The 13132-nt window shown below is 36.5% G+C and overlaps 1 protein-coding gene across 1 annotated transcript in view; it reads left to right on the forward strand.

Annotated features, from left to right (window-relative positions):
• TSBP1 (testis expressed basic protein 1) overlaps window positions 1–13132 on the forward strand; it is a 187841-nt gene that overhangs the window by 102671 nt on the left and 72038 nt on the right. The window lies entirely within an intron of this gene.

The following is a 13132-nucleotide window of genomic DNA, read 5'->3' on the forward strand; positions in this document are numbered from 1 at the left end:
AGTTAAATATAAAAATTTTTTAAACTTAATTTTCCTTCAAGAATCTTGAAATCACACCACATTGAAAGAAAAACTATTTTTAAAAGGCAAAACCTAGGCACATCCAGGTGGCTCAGTTGGTTAAGCATCTGCCTTCAGCTCAGGTCATGATCCCAAGGGCCTGGGATTGAGCCCTGCCTCAGACTCCCTGCTCAGCAGAGTCTGCTTCTTCTTCTCCCTCTGCCCCTCCCCCCGCTCATTTTCTCTCTCTCTCTCTCTCAAATAAATAAAATCTTTTAAAAATAATTAAAAAGGTAAAACCTAAAAGTCTAAAAAAGGTGATAGAAACCATAAGTAGATGAAAATTTAAAACAAAAATGTTAAAGCTTAAAAAGTACAAACACAGTTAATCACACTAAAAGCTAAGTTAGTTATTACTTATATATACGATATACAAAAGCTTCTATATGATATACAAAACATCAACCATTAGTAAATTCAAGAGATCTATTCCTAAACTGCAGAAGCCAGATTGACCCAGGATTATGTGGTACCAGGTAACATTTCAATCAGAGATGTAAAGACGTGGCTGAGGAAAAGATAATTTCTAAAAACATTGTTTAAATAAGTCCATATACATCATCTCCTCCATTCCCCTCCATCAGGCTTCCCCACTGTACACACAACATACGAGAGTAGAAGAAAAGGACTTTATCCTCAGGACAGTTTGGAATCAGAGGAATCCTAGATACAAGGCCTCCATGTACAGAAAAAACAGAGAAGCTTCCTGATAATAGAGAGCAAAATAATAGTCCGCAACTTATATTCTTTCCCCAAAATACTCAAAGAATTTTAACAGTTTTATTACCCATACATGAGAGTACACGACCCTGCAAAGGAGAAAATGAACTATCCTAGAAGAAAGACCTACAGATTCTGATATTGAAGGTTACACAGAGAAAGCCAAGTGACCTGGGTGACAATCACTATCCATATACACATGATCAACTATTTAGTATTAAATTCTTCCAGTGTACTTCAGTGATCACTAGATATTGCAGAACAGATTTTACCTTGAAAATGAAGAACCTATTATGCAGAGAACAGGTAATTGCAGGAAATCAAGAAAACTCAGAAAAAAAGAAAATTTTTTTTATATGTTTAAGACATCTAAGAAGTTACTGATCTCTTGAAAAAAGGACAGGGTGATATAAAAAAGTGACATTCAGAGAACAAAAATGAGCTACCGAATATTAAAAATATGAGCAATTGGCATTAATATTCTATAAAATGGTTCGAAGATGATGTCAAAAGAAACTCCTAGAAGATAAAATGAAGCAAAAAATAAACAAAAAAGCAGAAAATGGTAATAGAAAGAAAATTAAAATAATAGTTCAAGATGATGTACTGTACAATAATAGGAGTGCCAGACAAAAGATTCTGTTTTTAATGGTGAGAGGAAAAAAGGATAGAGAAAAGCATGAGAGATCAAAATTGAAAAACCCCAGTGTTTTTTAAAAGAAAAAAAAAGAAAAAGAAAAAGCTCACTAAGTGCTCTGCACAATGAACAGTGAAAAAAAAAGCACATGTCAAATTACAGCATTTATTTTCAAAATATGCTGAGAATGAAGAAAAATTGACACTTACAAAAGATCAACAATCAGAATGTCATCATATTTCTCAAAAATGGAATCTAAGAAACGGAGCAAATGCATCCTAATTCTAAAATACTTCCAATGGATTACCTGCCAAGGAAATCTATCAAGCAAATATAAAAATTGTATGATTTAAGTTCTCAAAATTTTAATCTTCCATGCATTCTTTCTCCAGGAAAAAGTAAAGAATATACTCCATCAAAACAAAGAACATAAACCAAGGAAGAGGAAATGAAGAAATCCCAAAACATGCAATTTAGTACAGAAGGTCAAAATGTGGATTCCTAATTGTGATAGTATTTTGATATGCCACATAGGCTAGACATAGTACCAGATATTCAATTGAACACTAATCTAGGCGTTGCTGTAAAGGTACTTTGTGATTAAAGTCTGTAACAGGTTGGCATTAGGTAAGAGTTTATCCTAGAAAATCTGGTGATCCTGATTCAATCTGTTGTATGGCCTTTAAAAGCAGAGTTGACTGACAGCCAAAGCAGGAATCAGAAGAGTCTGACTCACAGAGAGACCTAAGACCTTGGCTAGTTAATAATGATGTCCCTAAAGATGAAACGGATGGGGCAGCCCCGGTGGCTCAGCGGGTTTAGCGTCGCCTTCAGCCCGGGGTGTGATCCTGGAGACCCAGGATCGAGTCCCACGTCAGGCTCCCTGCATGGAGCCTGCTTCTCCCTCTGCCTGTGTCTCTGCCTCTCTCTGTGTATCTCTCATGAATAAATAAATAAAATCTTTAAAAATATATATTAGTATGTCAGAAGTAGAAAACAATTCCACTAATAATGCAAAGCCTTTCACCTCAGCAAAATTTCATGGGGTGCAAATCTGTGGGGCATGTCAAGATATATCTTTCATGATGATGAATAAGTTACTGCCTCTAGTTCCTCCTACCAATGGAAAAAAAAAGCATAATGCCTAGGGGACCTCTTTGTATTTCAAGAGTCACTTACAGAATGACTTGAAAAACTGCTAGTTTTGAGTGGGAGTCAGAACAAGAAAAGGCTAGGCAATAGATCCAAGCTTCTATGCAAGTTGCTGAGCCACTTAGGCCTTATGATCCAGTAGATATGATGTGCTTGAAGTATTAGTAGCAGATAGAAATGCTGTGTGGAGCCTTTGGGAGGCTCTTAGGATTTTAAAATAAGTATCTGCCATCCTCTGCAAATAATTATTCTCATTTTGAGAAAAAGCTTTTGGATTGCTACTGAGTATTAGTAGAAGCTGAATGCTTAACCGAGGGCTACCAGGTTGCCATGAGATCTGAGCTGCCTATCATGAACCAGCTGTTGTCTGAACAACCAGCCCATAAAGTTGGACATGCACAATGGCTCTATTGCCCCTTTCTTAGACATCCTTGAAGGAATGTGAAGGGAAGTCCTTTCAGTGGGCAGAACTTCAAGCAGTACACCTGATTGCTCATTTTGTCTGAAAGGGGCAATAGTCAGATATTAAAGTCTATGTAAATTCATTGGCTGTAGCCAAAAGTTTGACTGGATGATCAGGGACTTGAAATGAACACAGGAATTGGTAACAAAGAGATCTGAGAAAGAGGATGTGGATAAATATCTCTGAATAGGAAAATAATATAAAGATATTTCTGTCCCATGTGAATGATCACCAGAGTAACCTCATCAGAAAAGGATTTAAATAAAATAGAGGGAACCACTCTGTGGATACCAGTTATCCTTCTTTGCCCAGTGAAACCATAAGCAAAGTGATCATGGTAGAAGATTATGCATGTGCTCGGCAACATGGGTGTTTACTCATCAAGGCCACCTAGCTACAGCCACTGCTAGCTGCTCAATTTGCCAGTAGGAGAGAACAGCATTGAGTCTATAATGCAGCACCATGCTCCAGGGTGATTAGCCAGCTAAGTGCTGGCTTGTTAAATGCACTGAACTATTTACACCATGGAAGGAGTAGCACTTTATTTTTACTGGGATAGTTAATTACTGTGGATATGATTTGTCTTCCCCATATAGAATAATACCATCAGTGGACTAATAAAATGTCTCATCCACCACCATGGTTAACACACAGCATAGCTTCTGATTAAGAAATTCACTTCACAGTAAACGAAGTCTAGCAATGGGCCCATTCTGATAGAATTCACTTGTACTGTCATATTCCCCATTATCTTAATGCAGCTAGCTTGGTAAAAGAATATAAGGTATTAAAGGACTCAGTTACAGTGCCAACTAGAAGACAATACCTGGTCCTGATGAGGCAATGTCCTGTAGAATGTTATATATACTCTAAATCACAGTCCAATATACAACCAGGAATTAAATGGAATTGGCTTCACTCACTATTACTCCTAGTGATCCACGAGTAAAATGTTTGCTTTCCATTACCATGAATTTAGGCTTTGCTAATCTAGAGGTCATGGATCCAAGAATAATGCTTCCATAAGGACACAACAATTCCACTGAACTAGAAGCAAAGAACATCAACTGTTGACTTTGGGTTCTTCATGCATTTCAATCAAAAAGCAAACAAAAAAATGTTATTCAAACATGAATACAAATGTTGCTGGAAAAGTATTTTGTAGATGTGATTCAAGTTCATAATTTAATTCTAAGTAAGAGAGATTATAGTAGATGATTTGAGTGGACCTGATTCAATCAGCTGAAAGGCCGTAAGAGTACATCTGAGGCTTCCCTAATGAAGAAGAAATTCCCCTATGGACAATAATCTCAGACTGAGCCTACATATTCCAGCCAGTCCCAACAGCTGGCCTACTTTTAAATTATCAGAATTGTCAAGCCAGCTCACACAATCACATAACCCAGTTGCTTAAAAGAAAGCTCTAGTGTACACACACACACATACACACACACAGAGGAATATTACTCAGCCATGAAAATAGTGAAATATTGCTATTTGCAACAAAATGGGTGGATCTTAAGGGTATAATGCTAAGTGAAATAAGTCAGTCAGAGAATGGCATATATCATGATTTCACTCATATGTTGAATTTAAAACAAAACAAGTAAACAAAAAACCACATAGAGACAAACAATTAAATATAGAGAAAAAACTGGTAGTTACCAGGAGGGAGATGGGTGGGTGGATGGGTTAAATAGATAAAGAAGATTAAAAGTACACTTCTTAGAACTGAGAAATATATAGAATTGTTGACTCATTATACTGCACACCTGAAACTAATATAACAATAAGTGGATAAAAATAAGGTACATACTTGTTGCTCATAGTTGGAAGACAATGTGTGTTATACAAATTTGGGAAATCATGAAATATCATATGGACATTTTACAACTAAATATTAGTTCTAGAACCCCGACTCCCAAAGAGTGTAAGTTAAAAGGAAATAGGAGGTTTCCCTTGGAAACACATTAAATTTAAAGAAAATATTTTTTTCAAAGGCAAAACTATAGTATCTAAAAAGTAGCAGAGAAATAAGCAGATGAAAATTTGAAACAAAACTATTAAAGCTGTAAAGCAGATGGATGAATAATCAATAATTCAGCTATTCACAAAACATGAATCCTAAGGAAATTTAGGAGGCTAATTGTAAAGACTAGAACCAGAAGGCTCAGGATTTTCAGGTACCAGATAACATTTCAGACAAGCATGTGAGGGTGGATATTAAGACAGGATGGTTAGCTGAAAGTTTGTTAAAACAGTTTTACATAAATCATCTCTTCCACTCCTCTTAGTCACCCATCTACTTTGGTCTCACATGGTAGAGTAGAAGAAAAATGGTTTATGCCCAGGAAAGGTTAGATCAAAGGAACCCTAGATATAGGGATTTCCTATACAGGCAAAATCAGGGTGACACCTGATAGCAGAGGGACAATTATAAGAAGGTAGATCCCACATTTTTCCCCCAATGTATTCAGAAAACTCAGAAAGTATAGATAACCCATGTTTAGAGAAAATGAACCACCTCAGAGAAAAGACAGACAGATTCTTAAAGGCCATTTAGATAAACCTGACTAGCCGGGGTGGTAATTTGTAGTTAGGCACATAAGATCAGTTACTTAGTTTCATTTTTCAATATAAATGGACTTCCAAGTATCATAAGACATTGTAAGACAGACTCAAAACCAAAAGACCAAAAACAAAACACTCAAAACCAAGATTGTAGACTTAAACCATCATACAGTAAAAAGGAAATTAGGGAAACCAAGAAAATTTGGAGAAAACTGTAAAATTTTTAAAATGTATTTTAGATACATAAAATAATTCACTCATAAATCAACAGATTATATAAAGTACATTAAAGGAAAAAGATATGATATTTAAAATATGTGAAAATGACATACTAATAATCTATAAGATGATACAGCTATTTAAAAAAAGAGCTTACTTCTTAAAAAAATAGTAGAACAGCATGATTTCAGGTTCCCTAGGGTCACTAAAAGATTAGGCGGGTGCCTAAGTGTGTCAGAGTTTCCAAACATCGGGACAGGGAAGCCAGCTGAAAAAAGCGAGTTAGGTGCTAGCTTTCTGCTTGATGTTGCCATAAACTATGAACTGCTGCATGGTCGAGTGACCGCTTTACAAGCAGGATCCAGCAAAAGGCAGAAGCGTGGCAAGACTCCCCTCTTTCCCCTAGGAGGAATAGCACAAGTGGGCACCACAACAGTCCATAACGTTTGGAGACTGGAAACTGGACTCCTATGCCTGAGTGAGATAAAAATGCTTGGTCACAGGCTGGGTAAACAAAGAGGACAGAAATCAGAGAGACAAGAATTGATTGACTGCTTTTCTATGAGGGCTCACTGACAAGTAAGGGGAGTGAAATTTCAGCTCCAAAGCTAGAGATCAGGGTGCTGCCATTTTCATCCCCCACCATCGGTGCTGAAAGCCCTCAGGGAGCAAAATAGTGCCACATAGAGCAATTTGGAGCCACATAAATGAGCTCAGCTCCCTGGCAAGGGGGGGCACATTCTACCGGGGCTAGTACACCTAAGAATCAGTGCAACAGGCCCCTTGCCCAGAAGCCCCGCACGAACAACCAGTGAATACCAAGTTTACAGATCATAGAGAACTAAAAAACCTTCAGCTCTTGGGGAAAACAGCATATACCATTTGTGGTCTTTTTTTAATTATTATTCCTTAGTCTTTCAGAGTTTTTTTTTTTTCAGTTCTTTTCTATTTTTAATATTTTATTTATTTATTTGAGAGAGAGGGACAGCGAAAGAGAGAGAGAGAGCAGAGAGGAAAGGGAAAAGCAGACCCAGGAATAAAACCTTCCCACTGAACAGGAAGCCCACCATGCGGTTCCATCCCAGGACCCTAGGATCATGACCTGAGCTGAAAGCAGACACTTAACCAATGGAGATACTCAGGCACCCCTCATCTATTGTCAATTCTGTCAATTTTTTTTTAGTTCTCTTAAAATTTTTATTTTTAATGTATACATTATATAATGCATATATACATTATTTTTTGTTTCATTTCATTGTATTTTATTTTTGTATATATATATAGGTTTCTCTTTCTTTCCTATTTTGCAATCTAGTTTCTTTTAACAAAGACCAAAATATATCCGGATCTAGTTTATTGTTTTCTTCTGTTTTACTTCTTGTCTGATTTTTTTTTCTTAATTTGTTTTTTTCTGTTTTCTTCTGCTTTGTTTTGTTTGTATTTTTCTGGTGGTGTTGTTGCTATTTTTGTCTTTTCTTTCTCTTTCATCTACTCTCTTCTGGATATAATGACAAAATGAAGAAACTCACCCCGAAAGAAAGAACAGGAGGTGGTACTCACTGACAGGGATTTAATCAATACGGATATAAGTAAGATGTCAGAACTAGAATTCAAAACAATAATAAAGATACTAGCTGGGCTTGAAAAAAAAGAATAGAAGACAGTAGAGAATCTCTTACTATAGAAATAAAAGAACTAAAATCTAATCAGGCTGAAATTAAAAATACTATTACTGAGTTGCAGTCAAAACTGGATGCTCTACTAGGATGAACGAGGCAAAAGGGAGAGTTCATGATATAAAAGATAAAATGATGGAAAAGAACGAAGATGAGAAAAAGAAAACTACTTATTCACAAAGGGAGAACTGGAGAAATCCGCAATATCATAAAGTAAAATATCTGAATAATAGGGGCCACAGGAGGGTAAAGGGTTTATTTGAACAAATTAGAGCTGAGAACTTCTCTAATCCAGGGAAGCACATGCATTCAAGTCCAGGAGGCATAGAGAACCCCCATCAAAATCAATAAAAATAGGTCAAGCCTGACATACAATAGTGAAGCTTGCAAATTTCAGAGATAAAGAGAAAATCCTGAAAGCAACTCAGAACAAGAGGTCCTTAACCTACAAGGGTAGAGAAACATGTTTCTGGCACCAGACCTGTCCACAGAGACCTGGCTGACCAGAAAGGACTGGCATGATATACTCAAGGTGCTAAATGGGAAAAATATACAGCCAGGAATACTTTATCCAGCAAGGCTGTTATGCAGAATAGAAGGAGAAATAAAGAGCTTCTGGGACAAACAGAAACTAAAAAAATTTGTGAACACTAATCCAGCCCTGCAAGAGGTATTAAAGGGAATCCTTTGAGCTAAGAGAAAGTTGAAAAGTAAAAAAGACTAGAAAGGAATCTGCAGAAACAGTGACTTTAGGGTCACCTGGGTGGCTCAGTGGTTGAGCATCTGCCTTTGACTCAGGTTGTGATCCTGGGGTCCAGGGATTGAGCCCCACATCAGGCCCCCTGAAGGAGACTGTTTCTCCCTCTGCCTATGTCTCTGCCTCTATCTCTGTGTCTCTCATGAATAAATACATAAAACCTTAAACAAAAAAAAGGAACAGTGATTTTATAGGTAATAAAATGGCACTAAATTCATATCTTTCAATAATTACTCTGAATGAACTAAATTCTCCAATCAAAAGACACAGGATATCAGATTGTATAAAAAACAAACAAACAAGAGTCCTCCATTTACTATCTATAGGAGTCTAATCTAGACCCAAAGACACTTCTATATTGAAAGTGAGGGGGCAGGGATCCCTGGGTAGCGCAGCGGTTTGGCGCCTGCCTTTGGCCCAGGGCGCGATCCTGGAGACCCGGGATCAAGTCCCACGTCGGGCTCCCGGTGTATGGAGCCTGCTTCTCCCTCTGTCTGTGTCTCTGCCTTTCTCTCTCTCTCACTGTGTGCTTATCATAAATAAAATAAAATTAAAAAAAAAAAAGTTTGAAAGTGAGGGGGTAGAGAGCCATTTATCATGCTAATGGACATCACAAGAAAGCTGGAGTGGCAACTCTTATATCAGACTAACTAGATTTTAAACCAAAGACTGTAACAGATGAAAAAAGACACTATATCATAATAAAAAGGTCTATCAAACAAGAAGATTAAACAATTATAAATATTTATGCCACTAACTTGGGAACAGCCAATTCTATAAACCAATTAATAACAAAATTAAAGAAATACAATGATAATAATACAATAATAGTAGAGAATGTTAACACCCCACTCACAGCAATAGACAGATCATCTAAGCAGAAGACCAACAAGGACCAGATTAACTTCACAGATATACTCAGAGCATTTCATCCTAAAGCAGCAGAACACTCACTATTTTTGAGTGCACATGGAACATTCTCCAGAATAGATCATATACTGTGTCACAAATCAGGTCTTTTTTCTTTTTTTCTTTTTTTTTTTTTTTTTTACAAATCAGGTCTTAACAAGTACCAAAAGATTGAGATTATACTATGTATATTTTCAGACCACAATGCTTTGAAACTTTGACTTAATCACAAGAGATAAGTTGGAAGGAACACAAACACATGAGGTTTAAAAAATATCCTACTAAAGAATGAATAGGTCAACCAGGAAATTAAAAAAAAAACTTTTAAAAAATACATGGAAACAAATGAAAAGGAAAACAACAATTCAGAACCTTTGGGATGCAACAAAGGTGGTCCTAAGAGGGAAGGATATAGTATAGCAATACAAGCCTTCCTCAATTAACAATAAAAGTCTCGGGGTGCCTGAGTGCTTAAATGTCTGTCTTTGGCTCAAGTCATGATCCCAGAATCCTGCTTCTCCCTCTGCCTCTGCTGCTCCCCCTGCTTGTGTTCCCTCTGCTTGGGCTCTCTCATTCATTGTCTTTCTCTCTCTTTCTCTCTCTCCCTCTCTCAAATAAATAAAATCTTTAAAAAAAGAAAAACAATTCTCAAACATACAACCTAATCTTACACCTAAAGGAGCTGGAAAAAGAAGAACAGAAAATAAAGCCTAAATCCAGAAAGAGAAGAGAAATAATAAAGATTAGAACAGAAATCAATGGGGGGAATCCCTGGGTGGCGCAGAGGTTTGGCGCCTGCCTTTGGCCCAAGGCATGATCCTGGAGACCCGGGATCAAATCCCACGTCGGGCTCCCTGCATGGAGCCTGCTTCTCCCTCTGCCTGTGTCTCTGCCTCTCTCTCTCTCTCTCTCTCTGTGACTATCATGAATAAATAAATAAAATCTTTAAAAAAAAAGAACAGAAATCAATGACAAAGAAATCAAAGAACAGTAGAAGAGATTGACAAAACTAAGAGCTGGTTCTTTGAAAGAATAAGATCAATAAACCGTTAGCCAGACTTACCAAAAAAAGAAGAGAAAAGACCCAATACAAAATTCGTAAATGAAAGAGGACAGATCACAACCAAGACCAAAGAAATGCAATTAGAAGAGAATATTATGAGAAATTATATGTCAACAAATTAGGCAGTCTGGAAGAAATGGATGCATTCCAAGAAACATAAACCACTAAACTGAAAAAAGAATAGAAAATATTAACAGACCCATAACTAGTGAGAAAATTGAAGTATTCATCAGAAATCTCTAAACAAAAGTCCAGAGTCAGATAGCTTCCCAGGAGAATTTAAAGAAGAATTGCTACACCTAACTCCTCTGAAACTATTTCAAAAAATAGATGGAAGGAAAACTTCCAAACTCATTCTTTGATGCCAGCATTACCTTGATCCCAAAACCAGACAAATTCTCCACTAAAAAGGAGAATTATAGACCAATATCCATTATGAACATGATGTAAAAATTCTCACCAAGATGTGAGCTAATATGATCCAACTATATGTTAAAGGGATTATTCAACATGACAAAGTGGGATTTATTCCTGGGCTGCAAGGGTAGATCAACATCCAAAAATCAATTAATGTAATATACTACATCAATAAAAGACAAGACAAGAACCATAAGATCCTCTCAATAGATGCAGAAAAAGCATTTGACAAAATACAATGTCCTTTCTTTATAAAAACTCTCTGCTGTGTAGAGATAGAGTGAACATACCTCAATATCATAAAAGCCATATACAAAAGGCTCACCATGAAGATCATCCTCAATCGGGAAAAACTGAAAGCTTTTCCCCTAAGATCAGGACCACAAGAGGATGTCCACTCTCACCACTGCTGTTCAATACAGTAGTGGAAGTCCTTGCCTCAGCAATTGGAAAACAAAAAGAAATAAAAGGCATCCAAGTTGGCAGAGAAGAAGTCAAACTTTCATTCTTCACAGATGACATGATGCTCTATGTTGAAAATCCAAAAGACTTTACCCAAAAATTGCTAGAATTCATACATGAATAAACAATGTAGCAGGATATAAAATCAATGAACAGAAATCTGTTGCATTTCTATAAGCTAACAATGAGGCAGAAGAAATAGAAATCAATAAATTGATCCCATTTACAATTGCACCAAAAACTGTTAGACACTTAGGAATAAACCTAAACAAAGAAGTAAAGGATCTGTACTCTGAAAACTATAGAACACTCATGAAAGAAATTGAGTAAGACACAAAGAAATGGTAAAACACTCCATGTTCATGGATTGGAAGAACAAATATTGTGAAAATGTCTATGCTACCCAAAGCAATCTATACATTCAATGCAATCCCTTTGAAAAGACCATCAATATTTTTCACAAAGCTGGAACAAACAATCCTAAAATTTGTCTGGAACCAGAAAAAAAAAAACCAGAATATCCAAAGGAATGTTAAAAAAAGAAAACATCAAAGCTGGTGGCAGCACAATTCCAGACTTCAAGCTGTACAAAGCTGTAATCATCAAGACAGTATGGTACTAGCACAAGAACAGACATACAGATTAATGGAACAAAACAGGGAACCCAGAAATTGACTCTCAATTCTATGGTCATCTAATCTTTAATGAAGCAGGAAAGAATGTCCAATGGAAAAAAAGATAATCTCTTCCACAAATACTGTTGGGAAAATCGGATAGTCATATGCAGAAGAGTGAAACTGGACCACTTTCTTACACCATACAAAAAATAAAATGAAGAATAATGAAAGACCTAAAAGTGAGATAGGAATCCACCAAAATCCTAGAGGAAAACATAGACAGTAACCTCTTTGACCTGGGCCACAGCCACTACTTGCTAGAAACATCTTCAAAGTAAACAGAAACAAAAGTAAAAATAACTACTGGGATTTGATCAATATAAAAAGCTTTTGCACAGCAAAAGAACAGAAATGGTCAACAAAACTAAAGGCAACCTACATAATGGAGAAGATATTTGCAAATATCTTATCAGATAAATGACTAATATCCAAAATCTATAAAGAACTTATCAAATTAAATACAAAAAAAAACCAAATAATTCAATCAAGAAATGGGCAGAAAACATGAACAGACATTTCTCCACAGATAACATAAAAATAGCCAGCAGACACATGGCAAAATGTTCATTGTTACTCATCATCAGGGAAATACAAATCAAAACCATAATGAGATACCACCTCACACCAGTGAGAATGGCTGAAATGAGCAACTCAGGAAACAATAGATGTTGGTACCATGTGGAGAAAAGGGAACCTTCTGACACTGTTGGTGGAAATGTAAACTAGTGCAGCCACTCTGGAAAACAGTATGGAGGTTCCTCAAAAGTTAAAAATAAAGCTACCCTATGACCCAGCAATTACACTACTAGAGATTTATCTAGATTTATCTAAAGGATACAGAGTCATTCAAAAGGGCACTTGCACCCCAATGTTTACAGTAGAAATGTCCACAATAGTCAAAATATGGAAAAAGCCCAGATGTCCATCGATGGATGAATGAAGAAGTTGTATGTGTGTATATATATATACATACTCAGCCACCAAAAAGAATGAAATCTTGCCATTTGCAATGATGTGGAAGGAACCAGAAGGTATTATGCTAAGTGAAATAAGTCGGTCAGAGAAAGACAAATATCTTATGATTTCACTCGTATATGGTATTTAAGGAACAAAACAGATGAACATAGGAGAAGGGAGGGAAAATAAAATAAGACAAAATCAGAGAGGGAGACAAACCATAAGAGATTTAACTTTAGGAAACAAATTGAGGGTTGCTGGAAGGGAGGTGGGTGGAGGATGGGGTAATTGGGTTTAAGGAGAGCACTTGATGGAATTAGCATTCGGTGTTCTATGTAACTGATAAATAAACTCTACCTCTGAAACTAATAACACATTATTTGTTAATTAAT

The sequence above is a fragment of the Canis lupus genome, chromosome 7 (genome assembly GCF_048164855.1).
Source record: "Canis lupus baileyi chromosome 7, mCanLup2.hap1, whole genome shotgun sequence".
Classification (NCBI taxonomy): domain Eukaryota; kingdom Metazoa; phylum Chordata; class Mammalia; order Carnivora; family Canidae; genus Canis; species Canis lupus.